The sequence below is a fragment of the Manis javanica genome, chromosome 3, assembly GCF_040802235.1.
Source record: "Manis javanica isolate MJ-LG chromosome 3, MJ_LKY, whole genome shotgun sequence".
Lineage (NCBI taxonomy): Eukaryota > Metazoa > Chordata > Mammalia > Pholidota > Manidae > Manis > Manis javanica.
This window is the reverse complement of record NC_133158.1, coordinates 46606591-46627136: the sequence shown is the minus strand read 5'-3', so window position 1 is coordinate 46627136 and position 20546 is coordinate 46606591. Positions and strand designations below refer to the sequence as shown.

At 45.4% G+C, this 20546-nt stretch overlaps 1 long non-coding RNA gene across 3 annotated transcripts; it reads left to right on the top strand.

Moving 5' to 3' along the window:
• The first annotated feature begins 1221 nt into the window (after window positions 1–1221).
• Window positions 1222–18866, top strand: LOC108394969 (uncharacterized). 3 transcript variants are annotated; one of them, XR_012129133.1, is made up of 6 exons: window positions 1222–1351; window positions 1602–1719; window positions 7378–7647; window positions 11009–11134; window positions 11298–13421; window positions 13536–18866. It is a non-coding gene; the product is annotated as an uncharacterized lncRNA (long non-coding RNA). The 3 variants fall into 3 exon arrangements; XR_012129132.1 differs by having other exon boundaries at window positions 1232–1413; XR_012129131.1 differs by having other exon boundaries at window positions 1232–1719.
• The last annotated feature ends 1680 nt before the right edge of the window (window positions 18867–20546 follow it).

Genomic DNA, 20546 nt, shown 5'->3' with positions numbered 1-20546 from the left:
TTCAAACCATTACAGGGAGGTGAGAAGGATTACCCTCATTTCACAGATGAGAAGCCCAGGGTGATCCCGCGGCTCGTCCTAGAGCACACAGCCAGGGAGGGAGGCCCGCGGCGCGTGCCCTGCACTGCCCTGCCCGGAGCGCAGGCGGATGTTGCCCTGTGAGACCATTCATCTTGAGGAAGTTCCCAACTACTCCAGCGTGGAAAGCTTCCAGACGGCTTCTCCACAGGGCAATGAGGCAGGAAATTTACGGCTTGGCCTGATGGGCCAGGCAGTTAAAGAGTTCTTTGCCAAGCTATGAGCATAAGTTAAAGGAACCGAGGCGGGAGGAAAGGCCCCATAACTCACATCCTCAAAGGGTTCTTAGAACAAGAGACACACTGGATCTCTCAAAACATCTCCACGCCTCATGCCAGAAAAAAGACCAGTGTGTTTCTCGGTCTGTCGGTAAAAGAACAAGGAGCCTGGGTGCATAGACAAGGCCGAGAGAGTGCGGGAAATGCTTGCAGGTCGTACATTTGGGGCTGATGTCTCCTTGCTTGTGTTCTCAATCGCATGAGCTTGGTATTTATTTAACCACGTTCTCACTCTCAGGCGTCTCCCAGCCTTGTAAATGTCATCCTCTTAGTCAAGTCATTTTTCATTGCCCAGAAGAGGCTGTAGAAATGGTGCCATAGAAGACGGCGCGGAGAAAGTCCTGGAAGGGGAATGTGAGATGGAGTCTGACTTGCAGCCCTGTCACTGTGGGCGATGTGTTCTTAGGAAATGTCACTGAAGGAGCAAAGGATGCCACCCCAAAATGGGCCTCTTGAGCTCATGGATTGTTTTGGGCTGGCTGATGAAAAGCAGAGCCACAGGCAGAGCTCTGAACACCGAGCGGAAGCTGCCCTGTAGGAAGGGGCGTTTCCAGGCCGTGTATGGGGAATCTCCTTCGGGAAGGGCTTCTCCCTCTGCACCAGGAAGAGGAGATGTCCAAATGTCGGCACTGTTCCTAGTGGAGAAGGCAGAGCTTAAACTTGGTACCAGCCTGACCCTGTTTACTGTGCTTGCCCTGCTCACCTCCGGTCTGGTAACTGACTCCCTGCCCCCACCCTCTTCTGTCTTTAGCTGAAGATGGTATTTAAGGTGATGGCTTTTGCCATTTGGGAGAGTTACTGTTTTCCCGGGTCTCCCGCATGTATACAGGAGACATACGTGTTATTAAACTTTTGTTTGTTTTACAGGGAAGACGGGAAAACTTTTCCACTCCTATGGTTTTGGCAACCGGATGGTCCTTCCCTGGCTGGACCCTGCTGGCTCCGGGGCTGCTGGAGCTGAGACCCGGGCACCTTGGACAAAAAGCAGGCAGAAGGTCAGAATTCTTAGCATGTCGGTTTCCTGAATCTCTGCCTGGGTCCCATGGAAGCAACAGTGGTGAGAGCCCTTTCCCCGCTTTTTCTAAATTTAGATGAGCAGGAGAAAATATCTTGTGAACTAGTTCCTTGGATATAGTGATTCTGGTAAAGATTTGTTTTGAGCACCTTTGGTTTTTATTGATCCTTTTCTTCCCAGAGATGGTCGCTGTTTGTCTTTGTCTCTGCCTGTTGTGTCACCTGTTACAGGAGGGAAACCACAGGAAAGAACCCAGGACTGGCCCTGTGCACCTGTGGTTCGAGGCAGCCTCATGGACTGGAGGGTTTGCGGTTCTCACCAGACGGGCATCTGTTAGACGACTCTGAGGTGGGTTAATGTGCACATGAGCTGAAGCTGTTACTAAGAGATGTCTTGGAAGAAAACCTGCAAAGCTGGGGGGCATGGGTCAAGCACTTAAAAACTTTTGTTAGAGTGCTTGCCACTTAACCCAAGGCCCCTGTGTTAGGGTGAGTTGGTCACAGAATGGGTCAGATGGACACAAGGTCACCCACCCGCCTCAAGAAAATTTCTGTGCAACAAGGTACTATGTAGAACTCTAGAAATCCCCAACTCAGGGTGCATGCCTCTTAGGGATGTTAAAAAGAAAGTCATAGGCCCAACAGGTGGTCATTTCTGCTAGGCTGAGTCACCTAACCTAATCACCACTTCAACCTCCCCCAGAAATATAGTCAGTCAGGGATTTTCTAGTCAGCATTGATAAGTTAATGTCACATGTGCTCTCTCCATTCACCAAATGAAGATGAAATAATCCACCTGATATGACGCTTTTGCCCCCACATGAAACTGACCTCACCAGAAAAAATCCTTTTCTCTGTTTGTGACGTCCTTGTGTTACCAAACTGACATGAGTTCACTTCTTGGTGAGTTGAAATCAAAGACCTTCCCCAGAAGTAGTTGTCATACAGAGTAAATTTATTTGCAGCAAATAAGGAGACCCAGGGGATTGCCCCTCCAACCCATGATTCCACGAGCAAGGGAGGGTTGGTTCATGTATGGGGGTCGGGGATGAGTACTCAGGCAGGGAAGCTTTGTCCCTACAGGCAGAGGTGGGTGACGTCAGCGCAGGCGCATGACAGGATCATGATTCTGCACATATTGTGTGTGCTGGTTCACGTTGTAGCTGCCCCCTGGTGGGGATTTTACTGATGGGGAAGGGAGAGCCCTCGGGCCCTTCTTTGGTTATCTGCACAGGCGTTGCTCCTGTGGTGTGGTCCAAACTGGTTTAGAGCAGTGAGAGATTACATCTCTTCCTAGAACTTGACTGAAAAACAACTTTGTGAACACATTAGGTGCTTTGGAAACTTTAGGATTTTGAAATAGAAGCAGGTCAAAGCAAAGACTTTGGAGCTGCTCAGAGCATTAGCCAGTGATGCTTGTCCTGCCTTTAAAAACCTCTCCCCTTCAGCAGCCCTTTGGAGCATCTCTCTACTTGCCAGAGAGGATGCTTCCCAATTCAAGAATTGCTCAATAAAGCCACTTAGATCTTCACATTTACCTGGTTGGATTTTGTTTTTTTCCCAACAGATATTAGTTTGGCCGTGAGAAATCCCAGGCTTAGCTGAACTGTGAGCGTTCATATAAGGAAAACTGGATGGAGTGTGCATAAAAGGAAAATCTCAGGTTTTCCTTTTGTCTTGTCCTGTGACTTGGGAGCTTGGCTTTGTGACCAGTGAGAATATTCTCTCTGGTCTTTGGCAACTGGACAGTTCATGTGCCATCGTGCATCTGGTGGACAGCCAGTAGGATGAGGCTGTGGATACAAAGGTAGAGGAGGTCATGGGAACCTCTAATTGATCAGAAGTACAGGTAACAACCTGGACGGGCAGCGGGCATCAGTATTCTCTTTGTCCAACTGGGCCAGTTCTCTGGGAAGCTTGTCATGGTGGTCCTGGTTTGCAAGAGACCTTTGTCCGGTCAGTGCTGGAAGAGTCCCCTTCTGGTCGTGCCTGCCTCATGTCACAGATGAGTGGGTCTGTGAGTAGAGCCATCCCGTTCTCGTGAGAAATCAGACACAGAATTTGCACTCCACCATTCCTGCTGCCTGTGATGATGAAGTCTTTGTTTTCTTAGGCTGATGGGATGTGAGCTTTCTGGGTGTCATGAGGGCTGCATCCTTTTCATCCTCCTTTGGGGACACCTCTTGTATCCATGACTGAGCCATAAAAAGGCTTATTGGTTTGAGTAGCTTTTGAGATTAAAATATGATCCCAATTGTAAGTGGCCAGATAAGGGATTCTTTGAATTGCACAAACTTTTATATTTGAAAATTTTTTGAGAGAGCTCTGCTCCTGTAAACAATTGTCTTACTGGTACCAATGGAAAGACCATATTAAAAACGGCCACAAGGAAGTGTAACGGTGAGCCTTACAGACTCCCTTAATAAGATGGAAGAACAGAAATTAGACTTGGATTGAAAATGAGAGTCCACGTCTAACAGATTCCCCTTCTCCACCCTCTTATGCAGACTTTGTCCCCAGTCCTCTGTCCCCATTTCTGACCCTCCAGAGATCTTTTGGATCTCTGGACCCCTCTCAAAATCCAGCCCCATCACCTCAGCAAATTCCCTCAGATCTCAAAACTCTTCCAATTTCCCCAGAAAATCCCAGCTGTCTGTTTTCACATGCCTTTCTTTACAAAATTTATGGAGAGCACTCCAGCCTTATTTCCAAGCCAGGGCTATACAGATTACTCATGCAAATACTAAAAGCTAGGAAGTGAGTGTAGAAGCACATGAGAGATGGGCCGTGGGGTTTGCTTTGCTGTTCCTTACGATTCCTCCTTCTTTCTAGGGCTTTAGACCTTCCTATAAAATGTTCTTTGTGGATGAATCCAGGACGCTTACCACAAAGAATTCATGCACCCTGGACAGCAGCAGATCTTTTAAATTGTAAAACCCGTCTGCTTCTGTTCCCAGAGAATCCTACCAAATTGAGAGGAGCTGGAAAGAGTAGCGGTCTTCTATGACCATACTCACAGGGACCTAGATTGGCTGCTAAGGGGCATTCTTCCAAGGCACAGTTATACTGTAGTGATCAGCAAGCCTCTCAGCCTTCTGCAGACTCCCCTGTCTCCTGCCAGAGGAAACAAATGGCCAGAATCTCTCTGAGGCCATCCCAGGAAATGGCTCAACTGGAGAATAATATTCAAGACTTGATAAGAGCAATATTAGAGGCTTTCCCACTCAATGTAAATTGGTCCAAGGTTGTATCATACACTCAGAAAGGAGAGCATCTGAAGGTCTTCTTCATATTAATGTTCTATACAGACTTTTAAAAGACCTAGTGCACGAAACCTTGAAGTTCAAGGACATAAAAAAAGAATATTTTGATTTCTATCTTAGTTGGATATATCCCTGAGATAAAGAAACAAATTAAAGAAAATGTAGTTCAGTGGGTGGATCAGCATTTTGATATCATTCAGGCTACAATTCAATTCTTTGGGGAACTGGAAATTGTCTTTCAAAGCTCTCTGTCTTGCAAAGCTCTGTAAAACCAGAAATATGGCTCTAGAAGCAATTCAAATGCCACCTATATTTACCAATCCCCAGACCTTGCCTATTCATCTCAAATGCATGTACATATTGGGAGGTTTGGAACAAAGTTGTCCTGCATTTAGGGAAAAAAAGGAAACATTTAAATAACCCTAAACCTCTGAAAATAGGCAAATATGTCCCCGAGACCCCATCCTGGAGAAAACTTGGACACTCTCTCTGTGCCTTTGTGATGTAGATTTTCTACCCCTAGCTTCTCTAGGACCTAAGAGACATTCTATGAAATGCATACTGTAGGGAGGCCTTTACCATCAGAAGAGAGTGAGAGAAGAAGGGAGTATTTAGAAATTGGGCTAATGAAAAATCCTGAATATCTTTACAAAAATTAGTAGAAAACGTTTTAGTCATCTAAGTAGGTAACTTTAATTTATTCCATCTGCCAGACTGACCTTTACAAACTAGTGAATTTTGCAATATCATACCTGTCTTATGGTTAAAAATTTAAAACAAAAGCTATAAGATCTCTTTGTGTCTGTATGTTTGTGTGTGTTTATATATATATATGTTACAGATGTGTGATTTTTTTACTTTGAATTGTATTGCCAAAATTAATTTGTAAAGAACTCTATATAATTGGCTAAAAAACAAATAAATCCTTATATAAATTAAGGATTGGGTATTCTAAAACTCTCAGGAATACAGAAACTAACCCAAATGTTTTTCAAATTCATGTGATCTGGGATAATCTTTGGTAAATAAACGCTAATTGGAGTTTTTCAGTTTAATTAAAATAGGTAAATCTTCAGAGTTATCAGCATTAAATATAATGCAGATAAACAGCTACCTGGGTTTACTAATCATATTCATGTTATACTCTTACAAAATTTGTCAGCAAGAAAAGTAGCTTGGGGTGATAGCTGGCTTTGTCTGATGTCTCATGAAGTTTTCACGAGGAATCTAAACATAACTGTTAGGAGCAAATTATTTAGATAGATGTAAGTGGGATGAAAGTTTTTAGGCAAACATTTAGCAATAATTGTATTTTATGGTATGTGTATTTAAAAATAGTTTCCCAAATCTCTTTGGTAACTTGAAACTTTAAAGTTTTGCTAAGTTAAATTAAATGATGGAGAATTCCTAGAATATCTAGATGATTTACTGAATATAGGTTTATCTTCTTTTGGCTTCTTGTTACAGGGGAAGTAAAGATATTTGAGTCTCTTATTAAACATGTCTTATGCCACATTGAAAGTTTGTACTATTAAGAAAAAGGCATCTGTTTTTTAGAAATTATGAAAGGTATGCATAAATTTGCTAAGCTAAAGAATGCTGGTATAATAGCCCACAATTGCTTACTTCTTAGTTTCACTAGAAATTAAGGTTTCTAAGGTTTACTTATTGTAATTAATATGTGTAATTAACACTACTAGAAATAATGAAGGAAAACTGTATGCATGAAAAGTAAGATATGTTTTTGGATAAGAAAAGGTATGAATTATGAAAATGTGCTTTTTGTTAAGGAAGAAGAAAGTAAAATTTTCCTAAAATAAAAATGGTATAGAAAGTTGGGAAGAGAATCTTACTTTGTGTGGTATAATTGGATAAAACTGAAGAAATTTATTACAGTGGTTATAAAATTAATCTTTAAAACCAGTAGCACACTTACGTGAAACTGAAACTTGATTTTCTTTTGTGTACTAAAAGAACCACATTTTCTTGGTCTGCTCTTGTTAAGAGATTGCAAAAGGTTTTTTGCTTTTTAAGTAATCTGCCTAGAAAGCAAAGATTTTGTTTTATCAAAATGATTTTCTGTGCTCTGTATCATCAGGCCTTTGATTAGTTAGAAAAATTGAGTTCTCAATATTAAGAGCTAAGTTTTGCTCATGACAGTGTAACCTTCAGTATTTGCCTTTTGAAATATTTTATTGCCACTTTGGTCAAATAGATAAGCATTATTTTATAATCTGTGATATCTGTAGAAATGTTATTAATTTAGGTGTTCCAGAAATTATATGAAATTCCTAGAAATCTGACATGTCCTGGAACAACATCATTATCACTTATAATTATTATTTTTATCTTAAAATGTGTGTTACAGAAATAAAGGAATTTCCTTGTTAACTGCATTATAATGAACTCTCATCAGACTTTAATGAAGACTATTTTAAAGTCTTTTGTCCTTTACAATTATTTCTTTACTCTCATGTTTTTGCAAAAGGACTTCCTCTTTAGTGAGATTCATGCAAAGAATTCTGAAAACAAGTTTCTGATAACTTTCAGATCATACCATTGAGTAGGCTATCTGTCTTAGAGCAACATAGTAAAGTATATCTTTGTGAACAAAGATGAAATATTTATCTTTTTTTTTCTACCTGATCCCTCCCGATTTTGGAAACTTTTAGTGAATGTTCTTATTTTCATGTCAATACAGTTATTTGCATAAGTTCAATAAGAATCTGTTTTTCTTGTGACAGGACACAATTACCAAGGCTTTGACTGGATTGTCACATTTGAGAGAGATGTACATGGACACAGATATGACCAGACAGCTTTAAAGAGCAAGGTTGACTTTATGGAGCCAATGAAACCCCTTGGAAAGATAGGCCTGGTGCCTTGATTGCATGGTTTTCAGCAGCCTTACCAATCAAGTACGGAAGGTTACTTCCCATCAGGTGCAGGAACCTCAGAATATTTGGGGGCCTTGATAAGAGAAGAAAATTCACCCAAAGCCATAGGTATTGCAGGTGAGTCTGGAAATTTCTTCGCTTGGTTTCCTAGCCTTGAGAGGCTTTTAAGAGTTCCACTTAAGGTTCTTTCTGAAAAATTCTAGTAAAGCAGATTAGAAGAGTTTATATGGTCAATCGCTATTTTTATTGCACCTGTGTAAATAATTAGGCCATGTTTATTGAGACTGGACTTATTTTGCAAACAAATTAGTTTAACTGTAATTATTTTTGGTAGAAATGGTAATAATACAGAGAAAAATTACATTTCAATAGAAACTATAATATACACTTTTGGATATTAGGTTCTAGTTCTGTTATTTATCTGTAATATGGACTGGACCTTGAATTCTTCTAATTTCCTCACGTATTTGGCTACACATCTCCAAACTAACATTTCCAATTTTCTTCTACATTTTGACTTGGAATCACTAAGAACAAAAACTGCCCTTTCCCCCAAAGTTCTGCAGATTGAATGTGAACACTTTGATATTAACTTCAGCCAAATCCCCACAACAGCTCATGTTTAGACAGTCTTCATACCTGTTGCTGTGCAGGCCACTCAGAGAGATCATGAAAGACATTTAAACTGCAAACCAGGAAAATCTGTCAAATTTCCTCTGCCTGCTCTCACTATCTGAAGATTCTTCCACCCTGACATCTAGAAATCTTGACTGGCTGCCCCCTGGGCTTAAAACTGGTTAAATAACTGATTTCCTGTATAATATAGGCCTCACTTTGGGAAACCACCTGAAAGACCACCTCCTGAAATGAAACTTGACCTATCTTGGGACTGAGTGATGCATTCAGTGAGTTGGAGCAGTCAGTTGAGCTTCTGGACTACTGTGAAACTTGTTTGAAGTTTCAAAGGTGGGACTGAAGGGGAACAAAATATATCACCCCAAAATGGACCTCTTGGGCATATCGATTGTTTTGGGCTGGCTGATGAGAAGCAGAGCCATGGGCGGAGCTCTGAACACAGAGTGGAAGCTGCCCTGTAGGAAGGGGCGTTTGCAGGCCGTGTAAGGGGAATCTCCTTCGGGAAGGGCTTCTCCCTCTGCACCAGAAAGAGGAGATGTCCAAATGTCTAGGCACTGTTCCCAGTGGAGAAGGCAGGGCTTAAACCTGGTACCAGCCTGACCCTGTTTACTGTGCTTGCCCTGCTCACCTCTGGTCCGGTAACTGCCTCCCTGCCCCCACCCTCCTTTGTCTGTAGCTGAAGATTGTATTTAAGGCTTTTGCCATTTAGGAGAGTTACTACATTTTCCTGGGTCTCCCCCATGTATATGGAGACATACATGTTATTAAACTTTTGTTTGCTTTTCTCCTGTTAATTTGTTTTATATCAATTTGGTTATTAGAACTGCCAAGAACCTAGAAAAGAAGCAGAGAAAAATTTTGTCCCTGTATCACTTATTTCATCTCTCTGGGCCTCAGTTTCCTCTTCTGTAAAATAAAGAGTTTGGACGAATTGTTCTATGGTTGGAAAGTTCTATGAATTTCTTACAAGCATGTCAACCCAATATTACCACTATTCAGTAATTGGAAGTAATGATTCCTCTGCTGAACCCCCAGAGCCTTTTATCTTTGTGTTAAAAAATGACATTTATCACTTTTTATTTCAAGTTCTTGTTATTTATGAGCATTTATTTATTTTTTTCCCTCCCCAACTGGATTGTGAGTGCTTTTGGCTGGGTGTCTTTTTCACCCTTGTATCCCCCACAACCCAGCATAGCACCTGGCACATGGCTGTCACTCAGGAACAGTCTAGCATGAATGAAAAATGAATGAATGAGTGAGGAAAGCCTCTGTTCACCATCTGTCCTTAGGTAGCATGACTTGATTTAGAGTTTTCCTACAAAAAGTACATTCTTTCTATTTGCTATAATTTAATATGTGTGTTTCAAAATGCAGAGTTAGAAATAAATCCCATTTTTACAAGAATCTATTATTTTAGAAGAATCTTACCAAAATGTTCCCTTACAGGGTCTCTTTCATACCAGACTTTAAATCAAACAACATGTCTTTAAGTTTTCTGAAAGATGCTGTTCCACACATTTTATCTTGGTTGCTCTCTTCTCTTTGCCCCAAGTTGACCACATGGATTATTGTTCAGAATAATCCTCTTTTCACTGTGGACACAGTATACTCACTGATACTGGGTCTGACACGTTGACTGGCTTTGGCCAGTGGAATGTTAGCAAATGTTTTACAGATAGAGGTCTTAAATGTGTCTGTCTGGTGTTCTTTGCCTCCTGTGCTCCTGCCAGTTATTCATGAGAATATGGGGAAGAGACTGGAAGCCAAACCGCAGCCTTGATCAGCCAAATCACAATCGACCTGCAACACCATGACCGAACAAGATACTAGATGTTGGGGTTGTTTGTTATGCAGCATTATTATAGCCATAGAGGACCGTTACTTCCAATTTCCAATTTCATCCTTCTGTATATTTACTTTCCCCGACAGTTCTTCACCATGTATGTCACTGTGCCTTTTGGGATAGAGATAGACAGGTACACTGCTTCTTTTTTTTTTATGGTGACAGGTCCATCAAGCAGGTGACTTCTTAATATGTAAGCTTGCATTTTCAAAACTGAGTTGAGTATCTCTGATTCCCTATGGTTGCATCCATATTTAATTTGCTGTTCTTTATATTTTAAAATAATTTGGAGCATAACCACTGGAAACTTTACATGATTCAACAACTTTTCTTTAAAAATGAACGCATGTATCATATATTATATTTTATGGAAACGGTTCCAGATCTCTCCTCCTTACTAAATCAATGGCCAAAATAAACACTATATAGGACTAAAAAATGTGAAAATTAAACTTGGCTTAAAGGAATTCATTTATCTTTTTCAATTGAGGTGAAATTCACATAAAATCAACCACTTTAAAGAAGGACGTTAGTCTTAAACTACTCTAGTCATTGGTTGCCTGCTTCTCTCATCTTAAACGTTAGGGTAAACCATAATTCAGCATAACTAGATTCAGAGGGGGAAGGGAAAGGAGAAAAAGACAAGAGAAATTAGAAGAAAAAGGAGAGAAGGTGGGACCAAGAGGAGAGAAGTCTGGAAAAGAGAAATGCCCCCACATGATCACTCTGGGGCTGCCCGTCAGCTTTCCTGGCCAGGTGGCCTAGCGAGGGCTCTGTGCTGGGGCGGGCGGGGGTGCTGTGCTCCCCAGCACCCATCAGTTCAGTCAGGCCCTAATCACAGGTACTCTTGGAACTACTAGGGGAAAAATAGGACTAACAGACAATGGGGTGTTATTTATTTTTTCATTTCTGCTCTTTTGCCTTTGCGTTTTCAGGTGGGTGGTTAACACATTGAAAGTCCTTGACTTTGACCCAAGTCTCAAACATCTCTTTGCTCAGGTTTGGGGCATTTTCCTAACTTGTGTGACTTCGGTCTGTTTGACTGGGATGTTCATGATTCGCCTCTCACACCGCGGCGTGCCCTTCTCCCACCTACCCCAGGTGGGCTGTGGACCTGATCCCTCTGTAAGTACCTAAGCTTGTGTCCATGGTCGTGGCCTGGGGACAGACTCCCGGGGGTCCCTGAGACCCTTTCAGAGGTCTGCAAGGTCAAAAAAGTTTTTCGTGATAATTCTACCATGTTATTAGCTTTTGTTCACTCTCATGATTGTAATATGGGGTTTTCCAGAGGCTATGTAATGTGTGATATTACAACAAATTGAACGTAGGAGCAGACATGAGAGTCCAGCTGGCTTCTACTCAACCAGACACTCAAGAGGTATGCAAATATTTAAAATAATGCTGCCTTTGCCACGTTTTTCTTTTGGAAATGACTAATTTTTCATAAAAAATATGTACATTAACGTGTAATGGGTTTAATATTTTAGGGATTTCTTGGTTCTAATGTGGGAAGTACTGGTAGCTATCGAAAGCTCTTTGGGGTGCTTCCAGGATGGCAAGACAAAATGCCTGAGGATGGCTGCTCTTTGGTCAATGTACCTACACCGTCCACTATACACCTGTGCTCACCCTTGTGAGTATAGAGGGAAGATTGCAGAAGGGGCCCCTGGGGATTTGGTCTCTGCTCTGGGTGAGGGTCTGGTCAGATCTGCGCTGTGAGCCCTAAGACTTTCCAGGGCTGGGCCTTGAAGACCTGCCCTAGACTCCCTCCAGGCCCTTCCAGGCCCCCGGCCCCAGCAGCACCCTGAGGGCTGCAGGAGGTGGCAGTTGTACTGATGGACTGACAAACGGACAGTGGTGACAGCCATATACATAAAGACAGAACCTCTGCAGCAACTGGCTCCAAACAGCCAGGGCTTGCTCAATGGCTGCTGACTTCCCTGAATTTTGCCCCTAATTCTAACTCAGGACCAACCGGAGAGAGCTAAGTCCGCACTCAGAACCAATCACATAGGGTGCCCGCTTCCAGCTGGCTGCCCCCAGCATCCCAGTGCCCACAGCCTCCCACCAGGGCCCCGCTGAAGCTCCCCTCTTGTCTAGTATAAGGCTTCCCCGCACCCCTGCCTTGCTTGCCTTTGAGTCTCTGCAGGGGCAAGTGTTATGGGTTGAGTTGTGTCCCCCAGAAATTCATGTGTTGGAGCCCTAATTCTTAGGACCTCAGAATATGATATTATTTGGAAATAGAGTCATTGCAGATGTAACAAGTTAAGATGCCACCATACTGGAGTGGAGGGCCCTAATCCAACATGACTGCTATCCTGTTAAAAGGGGAAAATTTGGACACAGATCTGTACACAGTGAGGACACTATGTGGCAGAGACCTGAGCAATGCATTTACAAGTCCAGGAACACCAAAGATGGCCAGCAAGCCCCCAGAACTAGGAGGGAGGTGTGGAACAAACGCTCTCACGTACCTTCAGAGGGAGCATGGCTCATCAGATACCGTGAGCTCAGACTTCTGGCACCAGAACTGTGAGAGAATAAATTTCTGCTGTTTGTGGCACTTTGTTATGACAGCCCTAGCAAACTAATACAGCAGGTGATGGTGGCTGACTCCCTTGCTACTGCAAGCTCTGAATAAATAAGCCTCTGCTTGCTCTCATTGAGAGGTCTTCATCTATTTCCACAGCATCCCAGCCCCACTGTGGGAAGGACAGGCCTTCACATGGAGTTAGCAGGACCCCAGGCAGCCAGGCAGCCAGTCGGAAACACGGAGAGTGGAAGGCTGCCAGCAGTTTCCCTCAGGCTGTGTTGGGGGTATTGGGCCTGGACCCGACCCGTGGGATAGTTGACACAGTCTGATAGGCTCTGGGCTGACCATTGAGTCGGCCTCTGTGCTGCTCTGCCATCACCTGTGTGGCTGCTACGGAAGAGTTTCCCATGAGGCAGTGCAGGGCTTGGACCTGCAGGGAGGTGGTGAGCTGAGAGCCCAGCAGGCATCCCCTCCACCTGACCCTGGACCCTGGCGCTCACAGTGGCTGTAACCCTGGAAATCCGTGTGCTGTTTCATTCCTATTGTAGTGTTTGGAGGTCATTCAAAGCTTCCTATGTTGCCTTCCATGTGCTGGGAGAACAAGCCTCTCTGCCTCCCGAGGCAGGCAGAAGCTGACTAGAAACAAGTTATTTTGAGATCGGCACAGGCTGTACAGATAACAGTAATAGTATTTTACTGCTGAAGTGGTGTGAGAAATGTAGGGGTGGGGGAGAAGAATGCAGATGAGTTTAAAAATAGAAGGCTGTAATTAGCCATGCATGGATTTGTTCTGGGAGGCATCAATTACTACGGCAACCACACATCCCAGATTTTCCAGGACAGACTCCACTCCGTGGGATCTGATTCTTTTCAGTAAAGGTGCTCTGTTAAACATACACATAAATCAGTTCACAGATCTACGCAGATGCTCTGTCCTGTCATGGCTCTTCTTTTATGAAGTACAGTCATTATGTCCGTGGTCTCTTCCTACAGGTGAAGAACTAGTTATGAAGATAAGAATTCAGGAAGATGTGTATCAGAAGTGGGCCACTGATGAATGTAATGGGAGAGGTGGACTTCAGTTTCCTGGTTGGAGAGCGTGATATTTTTTATCGGACATAAATCCAAAGGACCAATCCTAAGTAAGAATGTTTCATGCATTTCATATGCTGCATCTCATGGATTGTCAGAGTGGCTCTGCAGGGAACATGCGAGTGAAGGGCTCTGTGTGTGGGTTCTCGTGGCATGTCTGTTGTGCCTTCCCATGACGTGTGATGAATGGGATTTGCAGGAATGCATCCCTACGGAGCCCAGAGCCTGGAGCCTGGGGCCAGAGAGACTACAGCCTCTCGGGTGGCACCAGCATGGCTGGGCTCACTCTGTGGGCAGGGACATGGGCCTGTGGAGGAGGAACCATCTTTCCATTTCTGGCCCGGGTTGTGCTAGATGGGGATGGAAACTGTCAGGAATCCAGGCAGCAAGGATACTGGGGGCAGGGGTGGGGGGCACCCACCCCCTTGCCATTGGTGGATGCTCATCTTGGCACTGGAAACCTACATTTTGGAAAGTTGCATATTCGTTCCTATTTGCGTTTTCAATAAGGATTCCCCTTAGTTTTCTGCAGCTTTAGTTTTATTAATATTCTTCTGCAAATATCAGCTAATTTTGGTTATACTCAGGGAATAAGAGCAAAGAGACTGATCTAAGGTAGGAATTTTGATGGTACCATGGAAATTGGAGCAAAAACTAACTCCAAGGGGAAGGTGAATCTCGCAGGGAAAGCCTGGGACCCCCGAGATGAGCTGGAAAATACACCCTACCCATCTGGCATCTCCTCTAGAGTCCCTTTGTTTAAACTTCGGAGGGGTTTGCACTTGAGCATTAGCAGGAAGCTGTTCTGTGTCTTTTCCCTGGGAGGCGCCATTTCAAAAAACTTGCCTCCAACACTACTGTTCGGTTTGTACGACAGTACAGCAGTTTCCCAAAGCGTGCCTTGTGGACCACCCGCATCTGAAGCTCCCGGCGGGGGTAGTGGGGGTGGAGGGTAGCTGTAAATTGCAGAATTCCAGTTTTTTAGAGACTGAGTCTGAACCTCCAGGTCTCTGGACCTAGGGATCTGAATTTTCAACACATACCTACTTGATTTGTAAGCATCAAAATTGAGGAACCATTGCTGCAAAATCTCGGAAAGTTGAGCTGAGCTCTGAACACGGTCTTACCTCCCAAGTTCGTAAAAGAGGAGGATCATTTCAGAGCTCCATGGCCACAAGCCTGAATTCCTCCTGCTTGAGTGGCATGTGCAAGTGCATGCCTTTGCTAAGGCCCTGCCAAAAGATAACCACAGGTGGATATGCCCTCAGTGGGACTCAAATGACATGCACTGCTTCCAAAGATAGCAACACCGAACTCGTGCTGATGACTCTGTGTCTGTATGTGTGCGTGGCTGCCAGCCTTATATAGAGAGTGGGGGCCCTAGTGGGCGAACAGCGTGTTCAATGAGCTCTGGGACTTGCCGGGTCCTTAGAGCCCTGATACGTAAGGTCACCACGTATCTGCGTCTGTCTTTGGAGATCGCCCAGCCCAGTGGGGTGAACAGCTGATAAATGCTCTTAGCAAGCAGAGCTGGGCAGCTGGGCCATCTTTTTCAAATGGGACCGAACATCTGGAATGGTTTCTTGGGGCAGTGGGGCTATCGTTAGTATTACTGACACATGTCAAGGTAAACCACAGACCCTCATTTGGTTCTGGCAGAGTGGTCCCGACAGGGGGTCCTGCCTGCCCAGCTGCCACTCCATTTGTTCCTATGTCATTTCTTGATTCTCAAGTCATTTCTTGATTTCTCACCCTCATTCCTCTCTTCCCTCACCCTCAAAGCCAAGCCCTCACCATCTGCTACCATAACTGCAGGTGGTCATCGTGATCCTCCTGGGTCATGGAACGTGAGCCTCAAAGAGAGGTCCCGGCTGTCCCCGTCGCCACAGCGTCAGGAGTGCCCCTGGCCCGGGGGAGGTGTGCTTGTTGAATGAATCGATGCTAGGCTATCTCAGAGGAAGAGCCCTGGGCTCCTCCTGGCCTCTCTCAGTGGGACCTGCCCCCTGGGGCGGGAAATCCCCAGTTAAGGCGCTGAATGAGTCAGAGCCACGCCAGAGCGCCCGGCCAGCCTAGTTGGTAAACAGGCAGCTGTGGAGTGCGTACTTGTGCACCTCATCTTGGGGTGAATCCCTTCCATGTGGACCCTCCTCTGGCCTCCACACTGTCCCTTGCACACACACTTCTCCCTTCCCTCTCATGGCTCTTGTCCTCACAAGCCTCCCATTCCTCAGAAGCCCCCTGGCCCTTCCAGACCAGCTGGAGCCCAGTCCTCCCAGAAACACAATTCCTTCTGACGACACCAACCCAGCCTGATCTTTGCTGACTCCCAGTGCCCAGTGGCCTTGGGGCCAAGGCAGCTCTGCCAGGCTTGGGTCTTGGTGGTGGGTTTCAGAGTATGCACCAGAGGAGGAGGAGCGGGGAGGGGACAACTCAAGGACACTGAGCGTTGAGTGGAGCCCCCGCTAGCATTCTGACCTAGCCTCAGAAGTCGGTGGCATCCCTTCTGCTGCATCCTGCACATCAATGTGTACCCATGGCAACCCCTGAGTTTCCAGGGGAAGTGGCCAGTTTGGGGAAATGGTAATCTACCAGTGTGCCACTGTTGTTTTCTCAAACAAGAAATTCGTTCTTTAAGAGAGAGATGGTGTTGGCCCAATAAAAACTATTTTTTACACCGCTTGTTTCCCACCATGTACGCAATACAGCATAGGGTTTCCAGTGTGCGTGGGACTGTCATCAACCTTTAAACCTTCTCTCACATGAGTCTCCTCCCTGTTATTTTCACTGTATATGATCCTTTTTCTTTGCTTAGAAAAATTGTCTTTAATCTTTTCCTTCAAAGGATACAGAAGAGGTTGCACTTCCTAGAAGTCCTTTAGTGATTTAACTATCTGAAAAAATATAAATTATTTTTGGCAGACAGATTTTTGTTTCACGAGAAGGCTGATGTTGGGACAATGGCCAAGAAACCAACCACTCCCTGGCACCTCCCTTGGCTTGTTCTTGTTTCAAAAACCACCCTTTTGAAAATAATTACAGGTAACCTACTTACAGCATAATATATAACATTTGGCCCAGTCGACCCAAGTCAGCATTCAATCAAAACCTCAGATTATTTAGGCAAAAATCAAACCTAATAAATTAGCTGTACATTTCATAGCACTTAAAAAATATAAAGTGTCATGTGCTAGGAAGCAAGGGCTGCTACAAGCCAGGGTGCACAAGCCACTCTGACTATGCATTAGGAGTGCTCCCGAGGTCACCAAAGGACTCCCCACTGATGCAGGCGCTGTTCAGACATCTGTGAGACCTCACTGGCTCATATCTTAGCCCCTGGGCCCAAGATAGGCTGTGTCTGTTGCTTGGAGAACCTCAGTCTGACCAGTGGCCTGTGTGACCCTCTGCCATGGAGGGTGTCCAAATGTGCTTTCCGCTCTAGGCTGCCCTGTACAGTGGTGCCAGTCAGGCACCAAGCAACTGCAGGAACAGTATTCTCATTAAGAACATCCTAGGTCTTTTCTGGGAGACAGCCCTACCATATCTTGAGGAATGTGGTGCCTCTTCCTAATTCATGCAGAGGTGCATGCCAGCTGGGAGGGGAAAGAACACCATGACTAGCAAGTAATGGGGGTATAACTCTGCCTCTTCTGTTCACGGGCTGCATGCCTACCCTATGAGTATTAGTCAGTGCGGGCTGCTGTAACAAAGTACCAGAAACTGGGTAGCTGCTTAAACAACAGCAATTTATTTTGTCACTGTCCTGGAGTCTGGAAGTGTGAGATGAAGATGTCGGCAGGGTGGGCTTCCTCTGAGACCTCTCTCCTGGGCGTGTATATGCCATCTTCTCCCTGTGTCCTCACATGGTTGTCCCTGTGTGTGTGTCTGTGTCCTCTTGACTTCTTATAAGAACATCAGTCACACTGGATTAGGGCCACCGTAATAATCTCATCTAATTTTACTTACCTCTGAAAAACTCTCTCCAAATAGGGTCATATTCTGAGGTACTCAGCATCAAGGCAATATATGGATTTTTTTGGGGGGGAAGGACACAAATCAGCCCCTTAATACTATGCCTCAGGGTCCTGATCTCTAACCTGGGGGTTATAATAATATTCTCAAAGGAATTTATGTGAAAGTGCTTTGAGGAATATAAAGTGCTGTGTATATATGAAGTGTTAATTCCTTTGCCCTAATGACTTGTGCCAAGATCCCTGATGTGATCGGTTAGATCTGGTAGAAATACCAGGTGGAGTCAGTTCTGCAGAAGGTGGGAAGAGGCAGTAAGAGGTGGTGGGGTTGGGGCATGAGATGGTGGCATGCCTGCCTGCCCTGCATTAATTTCTTCTCTGCTACCCCAGCTGTGGGTGCTGACGCTTACTCAGTGGATACTTAGCAGGCACCTGCTTTGTGCCAAACCTCTGGAGCATGAGGTGTGGAGGAAGAGGGAGGGGAGGGATGGCCCGTACCAGGATGTGGAAGATCCTGAGAGCTCTTGTTGCATTGGCCTTCAGAGTGGTTGGAAGTGATGTCACGGTTATTGGGGGGCCAACAAGCTTACTGGTTATAGAGGGCGACTTGCTCTCCCTTCACAGAATCACATCAGGTTGATTCTGATCAGATATCTAAGCAGTGTTGTTCCCTGAACAAGCATTAGCTGATGGTGGTGGGCACACGGAAAAGGGATTTAATTTCCTTTGGACCATATGCTTAATTTTTATAACATTTCTCAAAATTTATGAACATGCTTTTGCCTTCTGAATCTGCCCTTTATTTCTAGAAGAACAAGGAAGGTCAGATCTCTTCCCCAGATGATAAATGACCAGAGCCCCTTCTGTAACAGCCACTCCCAACCTGGGGTTTTTCTTTGAAATCAGGACTCTGAGCAGATGAAGAGATATGAGTCAAGAGCATGTCCAAAAAGAGTAAGTTTTCCCATATTAGTAATAATGTTTAATGCTTACATCACCTTAGGGCTCTTAGTCTCTTCTTTAGAACCATACACAGTTGATTTATTTGCTTGTTTTCCTTTGGTTTAATGGCACATTCCCATTATTTTCTGACTATATCTTTGCTTCCTGGAATGGGAAATAGAGATGGTTCTGACCAATCATAGGCGAGGCCTGGTTTTGAAATCCTACTCTCGGACGACTTGGCTGCCCAGAGGGTAGTTCGGCCAGTAGAGAGTGCTGGGATTCCTATTCATAGCCTTCGAACGTGGCCACGTGCGGCTGTGAGCAGAGACCATGTGGTCTCAGAACCCCACCAAAGAAGAAAGCACCCTTCTAAGGTTTGGGAGTGTCAGGGCAGACGAACCAGGTCTTAGAACTTCCTGAGGGATTTGCACTGAGTGGAGCAATCCCTCTTAGGTGCTCTCCAGTCCCTCCTGGGAGGGGACCCCCTTCCTGTGGCCTCTTCCCTCTCACCAGGTTTGAGTTTACCTCCTCTTCTACCAGAAATTCAGGGCATTAGTACGTTTAGTCTATTAATGAATCTAGAAAGGATACTTAATCTCAGAGAACTGCTAATGGTGGAATTTCAGGCATTTCCACAGAGTGCTTTAAATGGTTGGACCGCCTCCGACTCACTGTAGATGGCTGAGGTAGACTGGTTTGGCTCTACCAAGGTATCATGTTGGACACGTGTTCATCAGGCACGAATGAATGTAAGCTGGGACGATTTTAATATCCCCTTAGGAGTTCCCTCAGGAAGTGTATCTGAGGGGGCCCATTTTTTCACTCCTGGACAACTTCGTGGTTAAGAAGTGGCCCCTTCATAGGCAGAGCATTCACATTCCCCCTGGAGTCCATAGTCAGTCTCCTCCTTTCTCCAGGCCCACAAGCAAGGGGCTGTGCTCCTAAGCTGCGTCCAAGGCCAGAAGTGTGAGGGTGTGGGTAAAATTGTAACATTTCCAGAATATCTCACCTGGTTTTAGTGCATTTGCATATCCTCGGGGTCGAGAGAAGTTCATCTCCATGCCAATGAGTAATTACCTGGGCAACAGAGGGCGTGTCTGAACCGGAGAGTTTAAGGGGAGGGGCTGGCTGGCTTTTTCCAGAGCAGAGAGGACGCTGGGCTGCAGTTTGTAAGCAATAAACGGATTTTAAACTTTATTTCTCCCTTTGACTGATTTCGGGTCTTAGAGGTATTTTGCTCTGGGATTTCCTCTCCCCGGATTTACAGAGGGGCTCTGGTGGGCGCCGGCGATAGGCTGTCTTTTCCAGGCAGGATGGGTCTGGTAGCCGGCACCTTTGGCCAGGGAGTCAAGTGTACCGAGGGACATTTAACTGCCGCTTTCCCCCTCAGACCTCCGGACCCGACTGCAGGCCTGGTCACTCGGAAGCAGCGAAGGGGGTTGTCTGGTTGGAGATGCCACACGGCTGAGATGCAAAGCCTGGGTTTGTGCAACCTTGGGCAAGATCCTCAAGCCTGTCTGTGCCTCAGTTTCCTCATCTCTAAAACGGGGACGAAGCCCGCCTGTACAGGACAGGCGAGGCAACGTGAGGAGGCTGGCGCAATCGTGGGATGCGCAAACCAGAGCTGCCGTCACCGCATCTCAGTTGAGGTCAGTCCTCGGATTAACTGCTGGAACGTCCTCTCGTGCCTCAAGGTTTCAGTGGTGACAAAGACGGTGAAAAGCCAGAAAATAACGGATCCGAACCCCGCTGACGCGTTAACCGGGTCACCGCTTCCGGTCCCAGGAGCATTTGCCCTGGGCCCGGGGCCCCTGGGGCTGGGCTAATGCGACAAGGTGAACCCGGAGCACCTGTCGGGCCGGTGCACCTCTCCGGCGCTGTCAGCCGGGCGGGCGCAGGCCACACTCCGCCCAGAATCCGGCGCTCACAACGTCCGGTCCGCGGCGTGTTTTCGGGAGGTGTCGGACCTGCGAGAGGACTGGCTGCGCGGCTCTCGCGA